The sequence below is a fragment of the Thamnophis elegans genome, chromosome 1 (genome assembly GCF_009769535.1).
Source record: "Thamnophis elegans isolate rThaEle1 chromosome 1, rThaEle1.pri, whole genome shotgun sequence".
Taxonomy (NCBI): Eukaryota; Metazoa; Chordata; class Lepidosauria; order Squamata; family Colubridae; genus Thamnophis; species Thamnophis elegans.
This window is the reverse complement of record NC_045541.1, coordinates 169,320,593-169,326,845: the sequence shown is the minus strand read 5'-3', so window position 1 is coordinate 169,326,845 and position 6,253 is coordinate 169,320,593. Positions and strand designations below refer to the sequence as shown.

At 41.7% G+C, this 6,253-nt stretch overlaps 2 long non-coding RNA genes across 2 annotated transcripts; one reads left to right on the top strand and one right to left on the bottom strand.

The window, feature by feature from the left end:
- Positions 1–333: 333 nt before the first annotated feature.
- LOC116512547 lies at positions 334–4,168 on the bottom strand. Its single transcript, XR_004255925.1, has 2 exons — positions 2,778–4,168; positions 334–2,652 (listed from the first exon to the last, which is right to left on the bottom strand). It is a non-coding gene; the product is annotated as an uncharacterized LOC116512547 (long non-coding RNA).
- Positions 2,713–5,805, top strand: LOC116513074. Its single transcript, XR_004255972.1, has 2 exons — positions 2,713–2,751; positions 4,409–5,805. It is a non-coding gene; the product is annotated as an uncharacterized LOC116513074 (long non-coding RNA).
- Positions 5,806–6,253: the final 448 nt, after the last annotated feature.

The following is a 6,253-nucleotide window of genomic DNA, read 5'->3' as shown; positions in this document are numbered from 1 at the left end:
AAACACTTCTGAGAAACTGGAAAGGACATTAATGATATCCAGATTCACTTGATTCTCTTTTTGCTCTCAAAAGGCCCCACAGCATGGCAGACGTTCCAGCTCTGTCAGTTCCTTAGGCTGACATCTTTCCTAGGAATCATCTCTTGTCTTTTGAGAGAAATTAAACAATCCAGTAGCAATTTTCCAATTTCTCGGCTTTCAAATGAGACACGGGACGCAGCACAACTGTTGAAAGCATAGCTTATTTAATTTTTTTATACATTTTTCCTTTTTTTTTTTCCTCTTTTTCTTTTTTCCTCATTTTTTTTTTAAGTTTTAAATTGTCCTTTAGAATTTTTTTTTCCTTTTGCATAGGGGAAAAAAATTAAAAAGAAAAGAAAACCAGAGTTGGCTTTCAGGTAATGGTACATAAAAGTAGGCGCGTTGGCTAATAGTATGCGTATAAATGCTAGAATCAAATATCATGAGAACACCAGGGAAGTGAGCGAGGAGGGAGGTGAAGAGGGTGAGAGACATGGATATATATATATATATATATATATATATATATATATATATATATATATATATATATATATATATATATATTTGGAGAGCTCCAACTGAAAACCCTGTTGGGAAAATGAATTGCATTTTTGCCTTGTCTAAAATCGGTTATGGGTTCCCCTCCTCAGAAAACTCCTGAATTGAGGATGTGAGGAACTTCCGGTTTCAAATTCCCTCTTGACGGAACTGTGAGATCAGAAATTAAAGTAATTTAAGGCTGTAGTGTGTAAAGTGCCCTCCAAGGCTGACTTTCTCTTTCTTCGACCACCCGTGAGCGCCTTCACCCAAGGACGGGACTCACTCACTTTCCCTGATGCTGCGGTGTGTGTCTGTGTGTGTATGAGTGTTAATGTGACGTAGCAAGCAAGAAGCGAGACAGAGAATAAAATATTATTGTTAACCACTGTAAAATATAAATGGACAAAAAGTATGCGCATGGGGATCCGAGAAGGTCAGGGAAGAAATGCACTCCAACGGAAAACGCCGGAAGAGAGAGATGGCAGGGGCAAGGGAAGGAAAGAAACGTTAAAAAATGGCCGTTCCAATCTTGGCATGGAACTTTTAAGGGAACCATTTCTGCCGATTCCTCTCTTCCGGGCGTCGTGCTCCTCGAGACCATGTCATAACAACAGAAAATAGAAGCCAAAGGATAAAAGATGGATGTCTTAAATTGAACGGTGGCTGTGATGTGAAAGGGGGGGGGGATTGGACAGGATGTGTGGTCTCAGTGGGGCAGGGCAGTCTAAGACCTCTTGTAGTTATCAATCTAGGCAAGTAGGTTTCTCAACCCAGTGATTAACCCCCAAGGCCCAGCCAAGCTTTCCTTCTCAGACTTCATCCAATCTGCTTGGCAACGAAGATTTGAAAAAGACCCACTTAGTTCTAGTCATGTGACCAGACATCCACCTGACAGTCTAGTTCTGTGTTTCTCAACCTCACGCACTTTTAAGATGGGCGGACTTCAGCTCCCAGAATTCCCCAGCCAGCATGACTGGCTGGGGAATTCTGGGCGTTGAAGTCCGCCCGTCTTAAAGAAGTCAGGTCGAGAAGCACTGTTCTGGTTTTTCAGCAATTTCAGATTCCAAATTTGAAGAGAGAAAACTGAGTGGGAGACTTGATTTTCCCAACCAAAGTGGAGGTTATAATTGCCTAGGAGATTTTGGGTGATTTGGGGGGGGGGGGGAGAAAAAAGAAGAAGCAAAGAAAACATCTTGAGGTGTTTTCCTGGAAAAGTTGACCACTCCCACTTCTGAGAATATACCTGCTTTATGTATGCACCCTCCGGGGATTTAGTAGTGCACGATATGTTTACCTCTGAACACACAAGGCTGCAACCTTCAGTTGGGTCCCAATGCAACTTAATTCTATACACACGGATATAAGGAGATTCAGTCCTCTCTTCACTGTACATGGGATTGCATCGCAATTTTTGTTGTTAAATGAACAATAGTAGCATTAAAAAAAACAAACTCCAAGTGAGCCGAGCACAGAATGCATCAACCAGTTTTAAAAAAACTCCATTTTTTTAACCTCTTCCCCCCACCCCCACCCCCAGCCAATCTTGATGGAATGGAGTTTCTTGGGACGCCCAATTTTAGCCCATCTGCTAAAAAAATAAAAATCAAAATCAATTTCAAATAGACTACGGATAAATAACCTGGAGGGAAGAATTACATGAGCAAAAAGTGAAGCAGCCGAGGAAATGCAAGCCAGCAGTACAGGCACAACTTAAGTTATATTTTTGGTATTTCATACTCCTGCTGGCTTCTCTCCCCTGTGTGTGTGTGTGTGTGTGTGTGTGTGTGTGTGTGTGTGTGTGTGTGTATTCGGCTACTACTCACTTTATGTTATGGTCTGTAACCTGAAAACATCCCAAATTTAAAGTGTTTGGGGTAGAGATGCTGGAAAATTAACGACAGTTTTGATCACCACAAAGCCTTCTTTTCAAATAGAATATGCACTGCGGGACACAAAAGCACACTTCCCCCCGAAGTCCCACTGCCTATCCTGTCGAGGAGGGAACTGAACAACCATAAGCAACCGCTTGAAATCTACAAATACTACAAAAAGGTCAGTAAAAGGATCTCTAGATCAGTGTTTTTCAACCTTGGCAACTTGAAGATGTCCGGACTTCAACTCCCCAGCCAGCATTCGCTGGCTGGGGATTTCTGGGAGTTGAAGTCCGGACATCTTCAAGTTGCCAAGGTTGAAAAACACTGCTCTAGATCAACAGGCCAAGCCTACAGTACATGGGTTTGAATCCAGTTTAATTGTTAGCTCTCTCGTTTCGCAAACGCACAAGCACACGCACACCCCATTCTCAGATTGTTGGTACTTTTGCAAAATTGCTCTTTTTTAATGACCAGTTCAGGAAAAAAAACCACAAGATTTAATCCAGAGTCAAACATATTTGCTACTTTTTGTAGGTTGGAGCAAACGGTTTGCACAGAGTCAACGGCAACCGGCTTTCATTTAAACAAAAGTTACTGCCAAGGTTCCTTGGGGAATTCAATTCCCAAGGCCTTTTCCAAAAGAACAGATTTACAGGACAGAAATTCCGGGTTGTTCCTTGACCCCAATTTCTTCTCTTTCAGCATCCTTGGAAATCTTACCTTCCATAGGCAAAGGGGCTGCCTTGTCTAGGCACCCTTGCTACGGCACGCCTGCAGATACTGTATTAGTGCCGCCTCTGGCATCTTCCTCCCCCATATAATGGAAAATGGACTTTACAAACTAATGCCTTCTTTTCACTGTTCCCCAAACTGTAACTTTAAGATAGGTTGAGCTTCAACGCCCAGAATTCCCCAGCCAGTATGGCCGACTGTGGAATTCTGGTAGTTGAAGTCCACCCTAGCTTTAAAAATTGCCAAGATTGAGAAACGCTCCTTTAGATAATAACATTTCACTCAGTACCGCCCACCCACCGAATCTAAAACCAAAGACCAACAATGTGCAAGTTAAAAGAAACTTTCTTTCCAGAAAAAAAAGCAGCAATGTAATAAAATTATATTGCAAAAGTATTTTTTAAAAAATATATATCGCCTCTCTCCCTCCCAACCCACCTTGCAAAGTTATCCTGGTTTATAAGGAAGGATTGTCTAGTCAGATCCTATGCTCCCCTGCCTCCCCACTCACCCTTCCCTTTCAATCATAGCAAGAAGAGCCCTCGTTTTTTTCAGAAATTGCATTTTGTTTTCACGAGGGAGGGAGATAGGGAGGGATGGGGAGGGGGGGTAGAGATTCATTACTCTTCCAGCAGATTGGAATAATTGAGTAGCCAAAGTTGTAAAAATCCCCCAATAGCACCGCATAAGTAAATATATTATATATACTATGTTTTTCCTATTTATAACACAAGGCCTTTCAAAAAGCAATAATAATAACAATACTAATAATTAAGTGTCAGGTTTTTTTTTTTCATCCTCTGGGATCTCTGTAGTGCATTATGATGGCAGTTGACAACAAGACAAGAAATGAAAACATGAAAAAGACCATTTCTGCATTTCTGGATGAGGTCAGCCTAAACCTAATTCATAAAAGTCTGGTTCTTTCGTTCTTTCGTTCTTTCTTTCTTTCTTTCTTTCTTTCTTTCTTTCTTTCTTTCTTTCTTTCTTTCTTTCTCTCTCTCTCTCTCTCTCTCTCTCCCTCCCTCCCTCCCTCCCTCCCTCCCTCCCTCTCTCTCTCTCTCTCTCTCTCTCTCTCCATAGTATCTTCAAGAATGGGGCAGAATATCTCATCCAAGTTCTGAACTGATGCCGGGGGAATTTAGAAATTAACCCTTAGGCCAGTGTTTCTCAACCTTGGCAATTTGAAGATGTCCGGACTTCAACTCCCAGAATTCCCCAGCCAGCTGGCTGCCAAGGTTGAGAAACACTGCCTTAGGCTAATACAGATTCTTTACACCAGCATTCTGTGGAATCAAAATAGGGCATGAAAACAGGGATGACTTTTATATTTCCCAGTCTATAATCTTATAGGAACCAAACAGCTGCCTACCTGCGTTATCTTTAACTTCTTTAGTTGCCTAAGATACCCTTCCGAACTTTTGATTGCTGGAGATGATTCAGAAAATACTTCCAGGTAACCAACGAAGATGGGGACTTAGCACCTATTTTAGCAATGAACTAACCAACAAACCCACTCACTACTTTGATTTGCTTTTCTCAAGAAAAGCCACTCTCTCTCTCTCTCCAGAAAGGAATTGAAAACACTCCTAACATGAGAATTTTTAAAGCTGGTGCAAATTGTGAGAGCTTCTACTTCACTTGCCCGCTTGTTCCTTGTGTTCTGTTACCAGTGTAAATTGATATCTAGATCTCAACCCTACTACAATCAGCCCCTTGTGGTGAAGTTGCAGAGATATTCTGCAGCACTTTTATGCAGTCCCCTCAAATACTGCAAAGGAGAAACCACCTCTGCAGAACCTTCACTGCGCATTCGGGAGAAAGGGGTTTGCAATGAAAGGGGAGGGGAAAAAAGGCCAGCCTTTGGGAAAGTAAATCCAACTATCTCATTTCTCCAAATATCCCATCAATGTTTCCTCTGAATCTGAAAGGAACAAACTAGAGAGAAATCTCTTCTGCCAGCAGCTGTACATGGATACTAGTCCATGCAGTGCACATCTGTCTTGGGGTGCTGCGCCTTGGTGCAATAATTGTGCAAATGCATCACTATTTGTGTCTCTGGGAAGCGTCAAAATAATGCAGAGGAGGATTTATCAAAATGATTCTCGCTCGGAAGCAGGCCACCCAGTTCAGTTGCTGATGGCTACAGAGAGGTTTGCAAAAGGGCCTCCCCCCAAATGATGGAGAATGGTTGCCCCTTAGCATAAATGGATTTGAGTTAGATGGATCAGCAGTCACAGTTTTTGAAAAAGCAACTTCCTAAGATCCTATATGTTGGCTAACAGTCATGGTAAACCACTCAACTTCATTGCTTGGTATATATTTAGAATTTTTTTTAAAAAAAAACCCAACCCTACAAATCCAAGGATGATTCCCAACAAGACCAATAAAATAAAATAAAATAAAATAAAAATCAATCTGAAGAGAAAAGTAGCAAAGGAGACTTCAGAGGAATTTTCTTGTAAAATTACTACATCTGGAAATTAGCGTTTCCAAAGTCAAGGGGGAAAAATGGAGAACTTAAAAAGAGCCAATACCGTAGCCTTTTTTCTGACAACGAAGAAAGGTATCAAAATCACTGGGAATGTAGAAACAGCAAAGTCAAATGCTGCCTCTTGTCTAAGGGCTGTGTAACCCTTAGGACGGAATCCCAAAACTTCATCGATCAGATCAGAGGTGGGTTCTTACTGGTTCGGACCGGTTCGGATGAGTAGGTAGTAACTCGGTCTGCCATGCCCCTGAACTGCTTCTATCGGCAGGGGCAGCATCTTGATTTTTGGTTCTGCACATGCGCAGAACAATCTTCATTGCAAAAATGTAATTTTTATCCTTTTCTTATGTTGTGCGCATGCACAGATCTTTTTAGGTGCAAATGCGCACACACATACAGCGTGCATTTGGCATGTGTATTAGTGTATGCATACAAAAATTTTTGCAAGCCGAATCAGCGATAATCCCGGCAGCAACCCACCCCTGGATCAGATTCCTTCCTCTTCCTCCTCCCTCTTTTTCTCTAGAACATCTTGCTTTCTCCACCACAGACAAATTGACAGAATATTAACAGAATTGGAAGGGACCCTTGG